The sequence below is a fragment of the Hermetia illucens genome, chromosome 1, assembly GCF_905115235.1.
Source record: "Hermetia illucens chromosome 1, iHerIll2.2.curated.20191125, whole genome shotgun sequence".
NCBI classification, from domain to species: domain Eukaryota; kingdom Metazoa; phylum Arthropoda; class Insecta; order Diptera; family Stratiomyidae; genus Hermetia; species Hermetia illucens.
In genome coordinates, this window is record NC_051849.1 from 174,727,318 (window position 1) to 174,747,780 (window position 20,463).

The window sequence follows — 20,463 nt, forward strand, 5'->3', positions numbered from 1 at the left end:
TGGATGTTGTTAACGTAGGTCTTCAGAACCCATTTTTTGCGTTAAAGTCACCTCCTTAAATGAGGGAGTTTCCGATGACTGGAACATCGGATCGGGGCGGACAGTATATTGAGGAGATCTTCAGAACTTTGTTAAATTTTTGTACACCAATAGTAACAAGCTGCATTTTCCCATCTTCAATTTTCTGTTTTTCGTAGTGTCTGATATCCCCTCTGGTTTGCCGACTGGAATGTGTTGCATCTTAGTATTAAGGAAGAATTACAACTCTTATAGATGCATTTGCAGTCCATTCGCATTCCGCGTTATGATTTTCAGGACACTTGTCAGTTGGTTTTCTTGTTATATTTTTGTCTCTTAACGTTATACTGCTTAGGTTTGTCAAAAATTTGTTTATTTACTATTTCTTGCTCGCTAAGTCTTCTATTTTTAATGTTAAGTCATTCTAAAATATTTTTCATTACTTGGTTACCATCGTCATGTTTCGGTTAGTGCATCTTGCCTTACCACCTGCGAGTATTCTATTTTCTCGGATCTAACAATAGGCGTTAAGTTGGTTGTGCGTGGCTCAGTTTGTCGTTTTTCGAGAGCAGACAACTTTGGCGGCAGCGGTCTTTTACTTCTTTGCGTTTGTAATTCTTTCGCTACGTTGCAGTCACTGTGATTGGCTGGGTGTTGACCATTACAATTTACACACTTTGCGGGGAAGCTCTATTGTTTCGAGATTTTGTAGACTGATGGTCACCAGAAAATTTCAGATAGCTTAGATTTCGATTACAATACCTTTGTATGTGGCCTTGGCATATTTTGTACTGGGGTACTAGATCGCTGACTTTTCTCAGTGCTTCTATTTTGACCTTGATATTAATAATAATATTAACCGTTGGCGCAACAATCCATATTGAATTAGGACCTTGAAGTGTGTTAGAGTACTTCATTCAAAACCGTAACGGTACACTAGAGTACACTGTAGGAGGCAATGTGGTCAGCATTACGCTCGCTCGTGGGAGTCCTTACTGATTATTGTTCCTTCCTTTTCACTGATTTTTTTTTCTTTTTTCAATATATTCTAGGCGTCTAGGATATTAAAAGCCTTTCTCTTTAGGTCTTCTACAATGTCGTCTTCTTTTGGTGGAGTCATACCCTTGAATGGTCTTGTGTAATCTGCCTTTACAATATTTACTTTCCAAACATTGTTGTTTAGAATAACTATTGAGTACTCCTTTATCATGGCTGCCGATAGGAGGCTTTTAACTTTCTGGCGCTTATCGATTCCCCGAATAAGCGGTGGTGGAGGAAACTTTACTTTTAATTTCGTTAGATTTTTCGTTTTATCGTTTTTCGTAGGACTTTGATAATGATTTCTGGTGACAAGTCTGCTTTTCTTTTCTTAGACGCTCTTTTTGTTTGCAAGATCCAGTCAAATTCTTCTTCATCTGTGTGGTATCCTTGTGATTCATTTAAACTGGGGTTGCGGCACTTCGATGAAAGTGAATTAGCCTTTTTTTTGAGGATAACGTAACGTAACGTAACATAAGTTTGACTAGGTTTTTGAGCTTTTTGTGCAGTTCTGGATTTTCCATTTCCTGAGGTATATTCGCTATATTACTAGTTAGTTTTATAACTTTCAGTTTTCATTTTTTTGGAGTTAGTGATATTCTGTTTGTTGTTCGGGTTACGTTATTGGTCAATGCTGGTGATTTTCTAGCCATCGAACTCCTACTAAAAGGGTGCTTCCAATAAAATAAAAGGTCCTCCCCAGAATCCGTAGGGTCGACCTTCGGAGAGGGTAAATTTTCCAGTACAACTAGTCTGCCACCTGGGGTATATGTTCCACTGCTTTGTTCAATTGCATATGGGTGGGTACAATTTATACCTCTTGCCAGGTTCAGCGGTCTCTGTATTAGAGTGTACGCTGCGACGCTGCTAACGTCTAGGGCTACCACTGGGAACTGTGAGTCGACTTGATCCAGACATGGACAAGAATCATCACTGGCCTTTAACGAGTTAAAGGCGACCAGGAACTTTACCTTGTTTATCTGAAACCATTCAACCCCTAAACCCATTCCAGCCCTGTTGGTGGCAGCATTTTTGGTCCGCCTCCCTAAGAAGAGACCTCAAACTAGCCGTTACTTTAGTTGTTGAACAATTCAGGAAATTAATCGATCCATGTTTCCGATATGCTCACTTTTTTTTAAATTGCTGCATTATCTCGTGTGTTGCATTATTCCGTGCTAGCTTACGAATACATGGGATATGATATTTCGGGTTTTTCTTGCGACTGAGGTTAAATGTGATTATGGCTGTATAAATGATAACGTGTTTCACTTGGCTGTGAAAGCCAGTTGTAGACGCTCCATCTCCAGGGAATGTTACCTTTGTCAGCCACCATTTCCCAAAAGCTGTGGGGTGACGACGTTCTATTAACAAGTGTCAATTCTGATGAGGGTTTTTGGTGTGTTTTTGGATTTTCCTCCATGTCAGTGACAATTCTGTATAACACTGACAATTTTAAACGTTTTAACCCAAAACATTCTTCTCTATTTTCAGTTTTCCATTAAGAAAGGACCCCCTGCAATCATCGGGAGTAGATGGAAGCTGCAACTGACTTGTTTTAGTATATTCTTTTTTCTAGATTTTGAGTTTCCGCTCTTGCGCAATGGGGTATATACCACCCTTGGATTATTTACATACAACATTTTCCTTTAAACTGATAATTTTTTTAGAATATGCTGCAATACGAAGAAAGTCTAAACTGTTAGCCTTTCTTCACTTTGGATTAAAAATTTTAAGTACTCGTATACGTTCACAAAATTAACTGCTTCCAATTAGATAACCACTGGGGAGACCGGAAGCTTGACGCTTCAAGTATAAAAGGTTTTGTGTTGTCCTATGTGAGGAGCATAACACAGTTCTCCACTGGCTGATAGCAGTGACTCGAGATATTTAAATCGCTCAGTTTTGTCAGTGGCAGTGACCTGCCCAAAACTGGTCGATTCAAATATCTCGGGTAAATGCTATCAGTCAATTTGGTAGTCCTAGGATAATTCATCCTAGGGGGAGTTTTCAGTCAATTTCTGAAAGTTGGTTATATACTATTAGTAAGTTTATTTGAGCTGATATCGGAATGGGACATATTTTGAGGCCTATATTCCATCTATGCGCACCTTCCTGATTTTTTTTCGGATTTTTGGGTTTGGTAATTTCCGAAAATGAGTCCTGTCTCACTTTAAGTTTGTAAATTATGACACCTTACCCGCTCACTTTGGGATTCACGTCAAAACTAATATCAGATTCGGAAAGTACCACGTACCAAGTACCAACATTCGATGAAAACAATTTTAACATCCCCCGCCCCCCCCCCCCCCTTTATATATATGGGAAGCCCCCTTTAAACTGCATGTAAGTTTATGTCACTATATGTGTGGGATTTCATAGTTCCCACCTGTCCACCAAATTTCGTGCGAATCGGTTTAGCCGTTTTGAAGAAAAGTGCGTGTGACAGACAGATAGACAGTGAATCAATTTTAATAAGGTTTTGCTTTATACAAAACCTTAAAAAGGCAATTTACAACTACCATGAAGGTTTATTAAAAAAGCTAACCCTGTATTCAATTCTCATTGATATGAAAGGTAAGCCATCCTTCTGAAGTGGGGTATATCCCTGGTTCTTCCAATACTTTCTGCAATTTTCATCGTAACATCGACTAAGATTGCAAACTTTTTAGCTAGTTAGTTGTTTCTTTACTTCTTTCCCTTTGCCCTGAAACAAAATATTATATTATTCAGAGTTAGCTCCGAAAATAATACTTCCGGCTGTGACATAGAGTAAATGTTAAACTTAAAATTGTATTACTTTCAAGGATCCGTCCTTCGGTAGTGACATTCATTTCCTCTCTATTTCACTAAATGAATTATTATTGGAGCATCCCCTTTAAAAGTTTTCGTAATCATAATATCATTGCTTCCTATTCGTTTCACCTAAGTTTTGCAGGCGATTCGTCTCGTATTTGAATATAGTATATTTTCAGAACCAATCAATAAAGGAATGGAAGATTCCTGGCTTTCCGTTATCTAAACGTATAACTTCATATCTCATTCATTAAACCCACAAGTTATCACTGAATAAAATTCATTTCTTAATTGTTTCTTACTTGTCAGTCGTCGTCGTTATTACTTACTCTCCTAAATACACTTGCTTTCCTATTTCTTAGCAACAGTGAAGTTTTCCCAGTGGAAGGGTGCCTATGTGAAACCGAACATCATTCACTTTCGCCAAGACTTCAATCACGGCGAAAGTTTCCAGAGAGACGACCAAGTTTCCTTTGTTTTACTTAAAACTCTTCCTCTGGTGCCAGTTGGTGTTGAATCGGGTTTTCACCTGCCAAGAAACTATAATAAAATTGAGATAAGTTTAAAATACAATACACAATGAAGGGTGTCACAAGTGGAACATATATGGGAAGGAAAAACTATTCTTCAATTTGATTTACTTCTGTCAGCAGTAGGATTCCATTGTAAATCAATTTAAAACAAATATTGGGTGACAACTGCAATTAGTTTAGGTATAATTTTAATGGAAGTCACACGTAAACGAGGATACAGCCACTTTATTGTAAATGAGTTGTTTGAATGGTGCGAAAAATGGGGGAATCTATCGACTAATACTACCAACATCGGTCGATTCAATACCTAAGAGGAGTAAGCCTATTTTTTCTAATGTTTCATCCATGTGCGAAGACCGTTTTTTCGCTTTTTTGAATAACTGCCCGACGTCATGGCTCATTATTGAAGTGCTCAACCACTTATTCATCCATCTCCATAAAAATCGCGTTTTTCGGGTGCCACGTAGAGGGCCCTTCTTTCATATTAAATAGAAAAAGTAAAAGGCATCTTAATGTGTAGAGTACGACATGCAATTTACTCATTCCGTCACAACACTCCATCCCCCGCTGAAATCAAAGGGGGTTTCAGCGAGGAAGTAAAACCATAACCCCGCTACCACAAGTCAAAACAGACACGTCTCGCGCCACTCGCCCTGGTTGCGTTTACTTACTGGACGAAGGACTTTAGTCGAGCCAAGGAGACCCGTTTGGCCGTGCCTCGACGTTGAGCCCATAATGATGTCTGCTTCCGGAGGGCGTCCGTCCTAGGAGATGCCTCCACGTGAACCTATTGATACTTGTGGGGTAATACAATAAAACCGCGGGAGCCTCGCAATGATGTTGAAGTGGATTGTGTGGAAACGCTTGGAGAACCGAAGGAACACTCCTAACTCTTTCTCCAATGTCTGGCCCATGAATTGATGTTCAGGTTCATCGACAGCCAGAAAGACTTTGCGGTGATTAACTGATTCGTTGTCCAAATGCCTGGGTGCGCCACATTTTGAACAGCAATAAATAATTATTTTTCGGGAATCGGCCGGAACATATGGGGTTGGTCCCTTTTTTGAGGTCTCGCAATATATAGCCGACTATAGGAAACTCCCTAAATGTGTATTGGAGTTACTCTCCAAACTGTGAAAAAGTGCGTCGTCCTTCTGGCCCTCGACAATTGCCAGAAAATTGACGGTGGTGGGGATTTTGATATCTGCAACACGTAACAAAACGTGCGAAAGTCATTGCCTTTTCCAAGCACGTGTTGAATGTCGGAAGTGAAGTGCCGAAGTTAGCAAAGGGACGCTCTGTCGGGCTTTTGTTTTCAAGCAATAGTGAGTAGCTGATGGTCCGTGAACAATTTGAGCAGCCTGCCTTCAAGGGAATACCGGAAGTATTTAATTGCGAGGTACGGGGTAATAACTCACGATCATAGATGCTGCACTTCCGTTGAACGAAAATGAGCTGTTTGGAGAAGACGCTGAACACGCTGATGAGAAAGAGCACTTACGGCAATACCTGAGTCATCAACGAATATGGCTATGAGTGCATCTTGCTGAGGGAATGTAAAAGTGTAGCATCTGCTAGGTATGCTTGGTGGTAGCAGATGGCTGAACAGCGACTCACAACCACACAATCAGACGGCCCAGACAAGAAGGTGGGAAAGATCGATTGATGGTGGGCAGCCTTAACTAAAAGCGACGATAGAAGTTTAACATGCTCAAGAACCTTCTTCGATCCTTAACAGTTTTTGGAAGCGGGAAACACGAAAGCGCGTGCGGTGCCTACAGGAGTAATCACGTGGCCAAGGAATCTCACCTGCCATAATAGGAATTTGCACTTTTCAACGTTAAGTATAGTCTCATCCCTATGGTTTTACGTGGGTACCTGCCTCGGGGATTTAACTCCACAGTCTCTTTAAGACACGGATTGAATTTGTGACCACAATCAGAGCCCCGTTGTGATAAGTTACAACGGTACCAGTCATTACCGACTGCATGGCTGAGCATTTATACTGGTGGATGCAAGACCTACCTAAATCTGCACTAAACTAAGGAGTACGGCTAACGTGTTGAAATGCAACACCACATCGAGGCGCGAAGGTCTCTGTTCGCTTGAACGTAACCACAACCCCCATGAAGCTCCCACTTGAGGGCCAACCGTAACAACCCAGCTGAATGCACATGCAACAGGATGTCTACTGCAGTATCTGAATTCAGGGGCTATCCTGGTTCCCATGGTACCAGTATACCCCTGATAAAATTTCGGGATCTATTACCACTTCAGATGAGTCCCCGTTCAGACTCGGGCCTGGTCGCCTTAATTAGGCATTTGGAGCATTCGCCTACTGCATCACGATCGGCAAATCAATGTGATACAGCATCTCCCGGTACTACCACTATGGAAGTACTCCGTGGCTACTTGATTTTGGCTCGGCGACAGTATAAGACAGTTCTGAAGGATAATTTGAAGAATGCACTCGAGGAGCTCGTAGTGGCAGCATAGAGTGGATGAATTGCTGAAAGATTTGCGCCGCATTGCACAGTCCAAAAGTCATCCTAGTGAACTGGAAGAATCCAAAATGTATGTATATTGCCACTTTCGAAATGTTTCGGGAACTATAAGGATCTGAAGGTATGCCTTGACTAAGTCCAAGGTTGAGAAAATACGGCAGCTTTCGATAGAGTGCGCAAAATCATGCATGAGTGGGACGGGGTACCGGTCTGGCATCGTCTGAGCATTTAGACGTCTATAGTCACCACAAGGTTTAGATTCACTATTGGATTTAGGGATCATGTGAAGTGGGGAACACCAACAACTGTCCAAATACCCTACTCTGCGTCAATTTCGCACAAATCATGCAAATCACCTTCCGGTCCAGGTTAAGGGTCATCACAGTTGCACAGTGCTACGCACCAATAGAGACTTCGGACGGAGTGTAGAAGCAGCAATTATACGCATGAGAGGCTCTCCAGAGGTATTATTTTTATTGTGATGGGTGATCTGAATGCCAGCATAAATTCTGACAACACCTTTCTCGAACGTGTGACTGACCGACACTGTACGAGCAATTAGATTGATCACTTTTCGATCAACAGCAGATTTAGGAGATGTTCGCTGGATGCGAGTGACAAGAGAGGCGTTGATATCGGCCTCGAAAGGGCTCACCATCTGATGGTAATTTATGTTCATTTGCGTGTTGCGTCCACCAATTCTCGCGAGGTTTGAGAGCTGTGACACCCGAAGTTCAACATTGACCGTTTATATTATCCAACTGTCGCTAGGCAGTGAAAGAGCTTCTTCCTGTTCGGATAGCAGACAAACTGAGTACCTAGGGATATCGAGGATGAGCAAATTTGCAATTCATGAAGTAAGTTTTGTTCATTCGACTAATTCAGAAGGTGGTGAAGGATAAGGAAATTCTAAAGCCGGCTTTAGAATCAACGTATAGTTAGGACGGTGTTAAAACGGTAACGCGACAAAGTTCTAAAAGTTAATTGGATAGTGAAAACCAAACTGCTACTACTTGAGTGTTCCTAGAATGATATATGTATTTGGAAGCATCTGAGTGCGTATCTGGCTGACTGTGGAAGCGAATCGATGAGCTGAAGTTAAAGACTCCGTGGACGCTGCGAACAATGACGGGTGTGATGCGCACAAATTTCGATACGAAAAGAAATCCCGAGTAGGAAATTTGCTATCCGGTTTATTAGGAAAGTTTGGGATACCACAGAATTTAACGATTGGAGAAGTGTGTAACACAATACCTGTCAAATTTCTCGATGACCCTGTGAATGACTTTGACGGTCGACTCTCCATACACGATGACTGGTTTCTGCTCTGGATCCTCCACCTTATGGATAATTTTGGAACTATGCACGGAAATGAGATGTTCGCTTCACTTGCTCTTCATCGATCTCGAAGAATCTTTCGATAGTGTAAGCAAGGAGGCAAGGAGGACATTCCGAAGAAATTAATACTTATTATGACCGTGACAGGAAGGCAATGGATGCCGCAATAACCGCAATCAACAGAGATCCCGGAGATGATCAACGAATGATCTTCACAACCACCTGAAGAACGTTATCATGAATACGACCAGAAACATACTTGGCCCCAGTCGCAAAAGGAGTCAGAAGAGCTTGTTTGACGATGAATGTAAGCTAGCAACGGAACGGAAGAATGCCGCATACCGAGTAATGTTGCATTCTCAAAGAACGCGGACACGCGCAGAGACTTATCACGAACTCCGTCGAGCAGAGAAGCGACTTCACAGACGGAAAAAGGAAGCCTGGGAGAACCAACAAGTCTGTGAACTAGAAAAGTACAGGGAGCAACCGCACCAGGCGCGGAAGTTTTACCAACAAGTCAGCAGGATGATGCCTTATACACCTCGATGCTCATCCTGGCCGAGACAAAGGGGAAAATCTGATTTCCGGCAGAATGGGCATATTGGGGCGATAAGTTGAGTTGATGAACTACTGAACAACCAGAACATCGGCGAGTTGGAGGTCCTGCCAACTGAAAACGATGGACAAATACTGCCACCACCAAGTACAGAAGAAACAGCGCGGACTGTTTCTTCGGCTTAAAAATCATAAGTCGCCAGATGCCGACGGAATTGCAGCCGAATTGGTTAAATATGGAGGTGGCCAATTACGCCAAGTGGTTCATTAACTCAGGGTGTGGGACAACGAAGCATTATCTGTCTCATATATAAAAGGGAGATATCACATAGTGCAGCAATTATAGAAGCTTTAGAGCCACCTATGGTAGCACAGCCAGGGTAAAACTATACACGGCCATGAGAGAATTCGCTATCCCGACGAAATTGATAAGACTGACCAGGCAAACCCCGACCAATGTGCGAGGCCAGATAAAAGCAGCAGGATCACTCTCAAGACCATTCGACATCAACAACGGTCTAAAATAAGAGGATGCCCCACCGTGCGTCCTATTTAACCTGGCCTTGCAGAAAGTGATCCGTAATGCTGAGGTAAATGCGAGGGGTGCGATCTTGGTGGTGCTGATCGATATTCTTGGGTTCTTAGCAAGAAAAATTGTGAACTCTTGGCCGCGTTCGAGAGAAGAATCCTCCGAAGAATTTTTGCCCCCTACATGAGGATGGACAATTCCATAGCCTACATAACGGCGAAATCTATGAGCGATTCCATGACCGGCAGGTTGTGGATAAAATCTATAAGGGTAATATCGATGATAGAAAAAGAAGACAGGCGGGCCTTGCCTGAGATAGAGCGATGGCGTAGGTCCGGACGCCCGACAGCTTTTAGAATTTGGAATTGCTGGACCTCGGCGCAAAACCGGGATGTCTGGAGTTCCATGTTAAGGCAGGCCTAGACCGGGTACCAACTGTTGCGGCGTTGATGATGATGATCATCATCATCATCGTGACATATTGTGGCGCTTATTGTCACGCGCTGCACCGAGACAAAATCTTGGATGACTTTGAGTTCTCAGAATCTCAGCGGGTCATGGCCCTCGGGCAAATAGCTCCGGATTTGGAAAGGGAGATGTGTGAAGTTGGACTGAAGATAAACACCAGCAAAACTAAGATTCTGCATTAGTGGGCAGAGCATCGAAAGCGATAGTGCCCAAGGCATTTGTAGCGTAAGATCCGCTTTCGCTGCCTTGTCTAAAATCTGAAAATTCAGAGGCGTGGGTCGCGCATCTGGCGCAGAACAGTGAAGAAGTGCGTGCGTCTCGCGAAGTCGCGAAGGCGCGTTGTTGCTTGTGGGTAAATGACAACCATATATTTATATATATTCCTAGTCCATGAAAAGCCAGTTTTTCAGAAAAGTCACGTAAAGCTTATTGTTGCTCCTTGGTATCAATTCTTGTTCATTTAGCGAAGTGATTCGAGCGTCGTTCGGACCAGTAAATGGCGCTTCACTACGGCGACCGGCACAAACCTGATGTGTGGCACCTTACCTATTTGACACTGCAATTTTCATATGACACGAAATATTAAATATCACTTTGACCAAATATTCTACACTAATTCTAGATACAATTCGTGGCGAAAAACAAAAAAATCCATTTCTCGGATCCGACACACTCGGATCCTTATAATGTAATTATTATTTTGCCACTACCCTATATATTGGGTTTATTTGTCTGATATTAATTATACTAGCTCTTTACCCTTGAATAAACGCGGAAGCTTGGTTTTTCAGAAATGAAATGTTTTTTGTTTTTCATATGTCAGAATATTTGAGTGCACAATTATTCTATTTGTACATATCTCGAAACTTTCCACTGAATTTCATGTGAATAGGTGCGTATAATAAATAGGTAGAGCGTAACCTGATGTTAGTATGTTAAGATTTTGTTTTTCACAAAGATTTACAAATCGTAAATCATGACTTTTGATTTATTGAGTGATTAGCAAATAATAAGCAATGATTCTTATTTTCTTTCAGGTAAACCAAACGCAAGTATATTCAGATCGAAAGAGGCAATAATCCTTTAGTAACATAAGTGGTAAGTTTTTGTTGGCTGAGCAGCGTTATTCCATGGCAAAAATAAAAATTCCTACCAATGAGCAGATGAAGCGTAAATCTTGATACCTTGATACCTGCTTCATTCACTTTTCTGATAACATCCTATAAAGCAGGGAGACAAAAGCACGTATTCATACCAAAGTCAATACATTATTCAACGAACCTATATATGTATCTTATAACACTTGAAACTACGATACATACGATTTATCTTAAATGTTATATACCGTTCCGTAACCTAACGGCTATATATTTAATTCATTAACTTTATTGATATATCTAGGACATGCTCCATTCTTAGAAAATACCTTCCTCTCCGTTCCATGAGTAACAAATTTCCTTAGGCATTTATGTACTTTCCTAGGTATGGAGAAAAAACGACCTAAAATTAATTTTGGGGCCTATACAAGACAGGGCTTAGAGATCTAATTAAGAATCTCTTTGCTACTAACGAACTACTTTTTTCCCTAGACAACAGAAAAAGGTGAAGTTCTTGCTTTCAGGAAAACTAGATGGTTTCGCCTTGTCTTAGGTCGAAGATGTGCCTCAATTGTTGTTATCCTATGTAGACGTGTTGTTGAGCGGATATGAAATCGTATCACGTCTATCTAGCGTAATGTTATAATAATTATACGGAAATTCTGTGATGGAAATAACGAATCATAAGAAGTGTATTCGCATACTTTGAATAGATTATCGTGTTATTAATTTCTTCCCCGAAAATTAGATTCATAATTGCTTTTTTGCTCTGGTGTTGTGAGGTACTTAGCAACGCAGTGTGTAGTGTATCTATTCATAAAGTAGTCTAGACTTTTGCACATTATGCTTTCCGAAGGACAAAGAAGTTTTTCTGCAAACTCTTGCGAACGATTTGGCCGTTGTAATCTCAACATATTCAAGGACACAATATGTGGCTGTATGAGTACAATTTCGCAAATAATCCACAGTTGGTGTCGGCAAAATGGTCGTTAAATGGAGAATCTAAATGCTACCCGCACTGTTGATGGAAATTCTGCTATTTCAAGCAGTAAGATCTTGAAGAATGTACGTTGACTGCAAATAGCCTTCGAAGTAAGGACAATATAAAAAGCTTTGTTCTGGTGCTACTGTGTTCATGACAAGTTGAGCCCCGTCCTTTTACTAAAATAAATTCTATCGACTTATACTCAAATTTATGCTCATATTTTTATAAGATGTATATAGAGCACCAAAAAATGATTTTAATTGTAAACAATATAATACAAATATAAAACGAAAAATTCACCTGAGGAAAAAAGTGGCAGAATTTCCCCATATTAACATTTCTCAATTGGATGGTTGAGATTTGGTCATCCTCTTAAACGAAAGCTTTCACCATCAAGAGAATCGATGTTAAGGAAATCCCAATGAAAAGAGGTACTACCATTTCCTATAACAAATGCGATTGGCGATGATCAAAAGACCATCCTGAGTGGCCGGCGACAATCAAGAGGGGAGAGCTATCCCAGAAAAACTAAAAGGATGATCAAATTGACCGTGAAGGCCTGCAAATATTGAAGCTTCATCGAAGTGTTTCGTCGACAGCTGATGGTATGTCCCTATGTTAGCCAAGGTCGGAAATGCGGGGGGAGCTCGCCCAGGGCGACCGCATTTTACAAAATTTCACTGTCCTTTTAAAGTTGCGTGGGTCTAAATCGGAACCTGGATTCTACAAACATGGGAATTTGCACGAGCCTATCGAAAGATCAACACGTGGGCTAAAACTGGAAAATGTACAGAAAAATAAGGGATCGTCCGCCCATGATGGCCCGTAAAATTCCCGACCTGAACATCGCGATCGATAGGGAAGACCATGATTTGATCGATGCTTGTACTCCACGGCTAGTTAGTTCTGTCACGGCCTCCCCTGATGTTCTGGGGCTCTCACACAGGCTGGGTCAAACTATGGAGGAATTAACCATTTTGCGTATGTGCTCGATGTTGCGGGGAGTTCCAGTCAGATTCTTTCATTAGCCTACTACCCGCCACCACCGCCAGCGTCCTTTTTTCCTTTAAATATGTAGGATCGTCCGAGCCTAAATGCTTCGCACTTAGTGCTAATATTAGGTAAAATCCGGCATCACCAATATTGTGATAACTCGGAAATAAAATAAACAAAAAAAGCAAGTAATAAGCAATTAAAGGAGACAAAATCAAAATTCAGGAAGCTAGATGGATATAACGAAATAACAAATAATAATAATAATCGTTGGCGCAACAATCCATAGTGGAGCCTTGAAGTGTGTTAGAGCACTTCATTCAAGACCGTAACGGTACGCTATAGTCATTACGCTTGTCCGAGATTATTACCCTGATTTGACTCAGGTACTCATTCACAGCTGAGTCGACTGGTATCCGACCTCAAATCACGACACAAATCTCACTGCCACCAGTGAGAATTGAGCCGCGACCTTCCGTACGACAGCCTGGTGCTCTAACCACTCAGCTATCCGGAAATAACAAAGTAGTCGGAAAACCAAAAGCTTAGCGCTTCAAGTATAAAAGGTTTTGTGTTTCCTTAGATGATGACCGTTCCGTGGATACGTAGTAGAAAATTCCATTGCTCTCTATTTGTTAGAAAGCGTTTTAAATAAATCATTTGATGGAAAGCCCTGTATTGATAATAGTCAACCTCATATGCTTCACACTCGGAGTTTAATATTATTAGCAAATGTGAAGAAGTTAACCTAACAGATGCTACAACGGGCTGCGCAGAACTATATTTAATATTTCATCGGAATGTCAATTATTCACGGTTATTATAACGTTAGCATCTTATTTGGGGGACTTAGGATGCTGTAAATTCGCACGAAATTTGAAGTGCTATAACTTTGAAACGAACAGCCGGATTTTTAATCAAGCTTGGATTGCGTATGCAAGATACTGTCCTCAATGCCAGTGTAGGTTAGTGCTCCTAGGATGAACTTGAGGGGGTTTCTCAGGGGAGAATTTCTCAAAGTTGGTAATATGCTATTAGTAAGGTTATTTGAACAGAAACTGAAATCACACATATTTTCTGGCCTAGATTTTATCTAAGCGCACCACCCTGATTTTTTCAGATTTTTGAATTGAATTGAAATCAGTCTTGTGTGACTTTAAGTGTGTATATTTTAAGTCCTTACATGCACACTTTACAGTTCACGTCAGAACTAATATCTGTTTCGGCAAACACTCACCGAGTTCTTTCATCTGAACCCCGCACGACTATATCCGGTGGAAAAAGATGTAAATCCCCCTTTCAACTCCACCTAAACTTACGTCACTCGCTGTATGCGTGGGATTTCATATTTCCATCTGTTCTCCAAATTTCGTTCGGATAGGTTTAGCCATTTAGCAGGAAAGTGCGTGTCACAGACAGACAGACAGACAGTGAATCGATTTTAACAAGGTTTTGTTTTGCAGTAATCCTTAAGAAGAAATAAAAAGAACTTCGCACCAGCTGCGAAGCGAATTTGAAGCCCAGCAATTCCCGCCACCAACCCGGACTAGGCTTAAAGTATAGAGAGCAGTACGACGAATAACTGAATGCTCAGTTCACGACAAGGGCAATGGAAGACGATAAAAGGAAGAGCATCCGTCTTCGTTCCGTGGATGTGGGCGCTGAGATCGGCCGAAAGGAGGAAGTTATCAGTGGCGTTGGACGGTACCGTCCCGTTGGCACCAACTGTCTCAGGGATCCCATTTGCTGAAATAATCCAAGAAGGGAAGAGGCCCCAATAAGATGTAAGTGGTGGGATGAACACCATCTTCAATAAGATACTGACCATGTGTGAAAACGTTCAGGATACGCTGCAACATTGTCTTGATTTCAGAAACCCACCTCCGTCCGAGGCAATTCGTTAACATTCAAGGATTTTGAATTCGTGAGGAAGGATAAAGGAATTTGTAATCAGGGAGGTGGTACCATAATACTTGTGGACCGCCATTATCGTTTCAGGCATATTAATCGCCCTGAATTTGAAACCTTTGGATATATGAAATTCTCTTGTATTCTGTATTCACTGCCTAGAGGAGGGAATTTATGCATTCTGTCAGTGGGTAACAAATTCAAGGAAGAATTCCATTCTCTTACGATACTCGAACTGAACAGGCTGCGTAATTATCAGATTATAGCCGGCGATTTCAATGCTAAGCATACCTCGTGGCTAAATACCACAAACCATCCTGGGAGAGTATTCCTCAAATATTGGATGGAGCAATAGGAAATAGAGTATAAATCCGAATTATGCAGATAGTCCAAACTGGCCTGAATCTTAATTTTAGGAGTCCTCAAACTACAGGCTCTTCCTTACGAGAGCGACCATAATGCTATTCTTATTGAGGCTCTGCTTAATGGACGAAGAGTTCGCCTTCTACTGATGAACAGCGGCGTCCATAGGTTGAACTTTAAACATGGAAGAAATTCCAAGAGAGGATTAGTCGGGGATATCGAGAGGAATGTCCACCTCCTGATGGGGAAAACGATAGTACAATTGCGCCAGGTGACAGGAACTCGAGCATGTGTCGTGTATACAAAGATAAACATGTTATTCCGGAAGAAGTCATGAGTAACTGTGACAAGAATCAAAGTCGGTAGTAGTGAAATACAACCCTTTATTAACTTGCATTAATAGTGTAAGTGCTGATGCGCAAGGCAATTACATTGTGGTGGATGGTGCTCTTAAACTCGATCTTATAGCAGAGCTCTTTGAGTTGTTGCACCGGCAGTACAGACTTAGAGCCAACGCGATCTTTGGGAATCGTGGAACGAGGTATTCTTAATTTCAAAAGCAGCATAAACGTCATTATAGTTCTTCAGTTCAGTCCTGCGATGCAGGCTTATCTCATACCGAGTGATAAATTTGTTTGATTACTTTGTTTCGTGTAGGGAATTAACCTCCATATTTAGACGGGTAAACAATAAGCGACCATCCGGTGTAGATTTCATTCCCAACGTAGTTCTTAGGCATTTACCACACGTTGCCATTCGGAATTATTATATCCCGTTCAATAATTTATTGAACAATTTTTTCTTTCCAGGACAATGGAAGAAAGCCCGAGTGTTCCTGATCTTACACAAAACCTCAATAAAAATGATTTTGTGAACTAAAAAAAACACAAAACGGTAAAAGATTTATAGTGAAAAGGCAGTTTGTTTGGTTTTTTCAATAAATTCCACACAATCACTTTTCACATACACATAATAAGTCCCAGCTACTTCGTCTCAGCCCTTTAGACTTTTGCCGCTATTAAGCCAGCCCTTTTTAAGGGTTTGTTTCACATAAATTCCTGTTAGTCCGTCTGCCTGTATGTCTGCCTCACCCGATTTATTCGGAAGCGGCTGAGGCAAAAAATTTGTTGAGAGTCCTTTACATATAGCAATTGGCCCCATTTTCTGGTACCTTTCAGAGGAAGGGGAGCTCCACATACATGCGAAAGAGGGGTGTAAAATTTTTCCACAGAAGATGACCATGTGAAGTATCAAATGGGAGAACTCAAGTATCTCTTTTTGGGAATGATCTTATTTCTGACATTGTTTGAAATATAGAGGAGTGAGGGCTAAAACACATGCTGAAAAGAATAATAGGTCTTCTTCTCAGAACCTATCCAACCGAAAAATCTGAAAAAAATGCATAATACTGCACCTATATCAAATCAGGCCTTAAAATACACTTCATTTAGATATCTGCTCAAATAAAGTTAACAATAGCATATTACCATATTCCATGAATTGAATGGTGGGGAAGAAAAGAACAGCTGGACGCTGGCGAGGAAAAGAACGGCTGGACGGTGGCGAGGAAAGACAGTTGAACGGTGGCGAGAAGAAGAACTGCTGGACGGGCGGAGGACGAAGAAGAGGAGATCGTTGTGGCCTTGGAAGAAAGCGGAGTAGGAGGACGAAACGAAGACGGGAGCAGCGCGCAGTGCGGATTAGTGCTGATTACTGTGAAGTAATTCCCGGCAAATATTGATTCCATTCTGGCTACTTCTTGCCAAACCCGCCAGTGCCTATCTTTCTAAGAATAAGCGTGAGCCCGTCGCGTTAGCGAATAATGATATCTTGGAGTTGATAGCGCGCGCTCCTGTGACCAGTTTATAGGTGCCGTCGGTGGTTACATAATTCTAGAAATAAATATTCCGGGCACAGCCACCTTCAAAAAACACCAGTTACCCGCGGTTCAGAAAGGTCGTGGGTCGACTTACGGTTGTTGCCGTTTTGCTTGGATTCTTCGAAGGTGGATGCGATTTTCAGAGCTGATAAAAAGGGAAGTTGCTCAGCCTCATAACATCTCGTGAATATCATTGTTTCCTGGATGCCTTCAAAGTGGGCGATTCGAAGAGAAAGTGATTTCTAAAGCTTGCGGTTTGTGGCGTTTTTTTGGAGGTTGTCACTGTCGTCCAGAAGTCGGGGTTAATTGAAACCCCAAACCGTCAATTGGTTGAGCGGTTGGTGCTAATTCTGCTTTTCGGACAATAAACACAAAGCTAGTGAAAGCCATTCGTTATTAAGAGGTTAGATATTGTCTTCTATTTGTAGTTAAGTCTAAAATTGATAGACTAGTAGCTTACTCCAAACTACAATTTTATTTTATTATGTATATATATATTTCGGGAGCAGCTTACTCCCTTCATAAGTACAAAGTCGTTATTCTTTTTAATGGATTTATTCATATTTTATGAATTCGCAGCTACTCATAGTTTTGACTTCTGCCATTGTGAACAATAGTTTAAAGACTTCATTCGTGGTTATTACAAATATTGTGAACTCGTGTATATCAATTGCCACAGAAGTTCTAAATCCAAAGGAAAACTAAGTAGTAGATCGTACATTTTTAAATTCCCATAATAATGTTTGAAAAAATTGTCTATTAGCCATTAACCAAAAAACACACCAGACGCCGAACTCGGAGTGATCCAGGTGTAAGTTTGAATTTTTCTTCCCTTTAAAGTTAATATCTTTTCCTTTTATTTTTTTATTTTCTTTTAATTTTTTCTTGATTTCATTTGGTAGATAGCTTATATTATTATTTCTCAATTTTTTTTCTTCTATTTTTTTTTTATATTTGGTTTTCTTTTGCATGTGAGCAATATACGATGAATTTTTTAAAATAATTTAGATTGAATTGAGGACTTCCTCCCTCTCTCTTTCTCCTTGATCTCGCAAAACCTTTACAAGGGACATCCTCTGAAATAATGGTCTGAGGATGTCAAAAAAGGGTGAGAACCTCAGGGGCTGCGCCTCAATCACGGTCTGAAGCAGAAGAACGATGATCGGGATTGTGATCCGCCGTGGATCTTCCCTCTTGATCGCCGCACTCGGGTCCGGAGACTTACAGCTCCACGCGCACGGTCGAGCCGCTTTTTTTTTATTTTTCGATTTTAGCTAGCGTTCTGGTTTTTATTCATTAGGCCATCGCGAATTACTTCATTTATTGTTTTTTTTTTAATCCGGCGCGGATCCATGCATCGGAAAAGACACGTTAATTTTGTAATAATGACACTTGAGGGATCAAAGCGCTCAAAGAACCCCCCCCCCCCCCACAAACATTCCTGAGCCTGGCCAGCATAGGGGCGTGCAAGAACGTGTCGACCGAGCGCTTTGATGGAGTTTTAATATTTGCGGGCGGACCTTCACGGTCAATTTCGCCAAGTTGTTAGGTTTCTGGAATAGCTCTGCCCTCTAGCTCGTTTTCGGCCACTTAGGATGATCGTCTGATCCTCTTATTTATTTAAGTTCATTACAACGAACATTATACCATCTTGCAAACATTGACCAACTTTCGGTATTTTGCTTATTGAAATATATTATACAATTATGTTACAAATGGCCGCCAAATGTATTTTTAATTTTATGTTTATCTAACTGTGGACAATTGCATAATCTGAATCAAAAAATCCCAATGTATTATATGTGGAACCTGTATTTTACACAAAGTGGCGGACAGTCAAATTCAAGTTCTATGGGTTACGGTCGTTTTTAGGGTATAAAAAATTCATTTGCTATCGAAAAAATTGAACCATTTAACACTACACTTTTATGTATTGTTTGCCTGTCAAGTTTTTGGGTAATTTGATCACCGGTTTCAAATATGTCATTTTAAAGTTTCAACTTCATGTAATTTACGGTAGGGACTCTTCTCTTTGAACGATCATATCTAAGTCAATTTTCAGATATGTAGCTATATTTAGCAAATGCATTTAAAAAAAATTAATTTGGAGTTAATCACTTAAAAACCAAAATTATTATAAATCATTATTATCCATAATGTTATATTTTATAAAATCTAGGCTACTAATAATTCCTTCCTCCAGGTTTGTTTGTTTCTTGTGTAAGTATATTTGAATGCAGAACGACCCTATTTGTACCTAGCTCGTAATGTATAATGCTTTTAGCATTTCAGTGTGATATTGGTATTTAGTGCATTGGGTTACAGTAAATTTACACGGTAAAGATAACTTTGAGCTATTGTGACTTTCTTAGTACAATTTTGATTCAACTTGGAGATGACATGCTCCGCACTAGACAATATATAGATTATTACTGTACTAGGATAAAATTAAGGGGGTCTAGTCAATTTGCCCCCAAAAATAGCAATATGCTATTATTAACTTAATTTGAGCAGATATCGACATGGAGAGTATTTTGAGGCATGGATAACGTATAGAAACTTCGGTTGAGTAGTTTCTGAGAAAGGCCCCGTTAAAGAAATCATCACTTTCGACCTTCTTTTCAAAGAATGTCAAAACTAAGACTTTCATCGAAAAGTATTAATTAAGACCCTATCATTTGCTATCCAACATGACCATATTCAATGAAAAAAATTGACAAAGCCCTCTTGCATGTATGAGGACCCCCTCTTAATTTCAACGTAGAAAGATGTAACTCAGTGCATTTCTGGGCGGGGAACTTTGACATTTTCATCAAATTTCGTGTTAATCGGTAGAGCCGCTTCTGACAAAAGTGGCGTGACACAGACATTGAATCGATTTGCAAACAAAACCTTAAAAAACATAATTGATGTGTCGACGCAGGCACAAGTCCTCTTTGAATGTAAATTGGTAGACACATCTATTTTTGAATTGCACCTAGCTTAATGGTGTATTTCAGTAGCCATGCAGCTTTTGATCAAATCCATTTGAACTTTACTAAAAAGACTAGTTAAATCTCCCTCGGCGACTTAAAGACAGGAAATACCTTTCACTATATGCCGACCAAGTAAACGTGCTTGCTGTCTTGCTAATATAATTACCGGAATAAAGTAACCGGAGACATTATCTAGAGATAAAAGATATCACAAAGGAAAAACGCTACAGTCAGCTCTTATTGAGTATATGAATAATTAGGTAGGTAGTTGACAGCAAGTAACTATGCCTTGTATATCTGAAACTCATTCAATTCTCTAGTTAGTCAGTGAGTGCCTGCAAGCGTGGCATCTATAGCAATCATGGGCAAAACAGGAATGCTGGACAATCCAGCTTCTTCAGTAATAAATAATGTTTTCCAAGAAGCGACAAAAGGTAATACAAAATGATAATAATAAACAAAATAACTGTAGCCATCTGCCACTTTG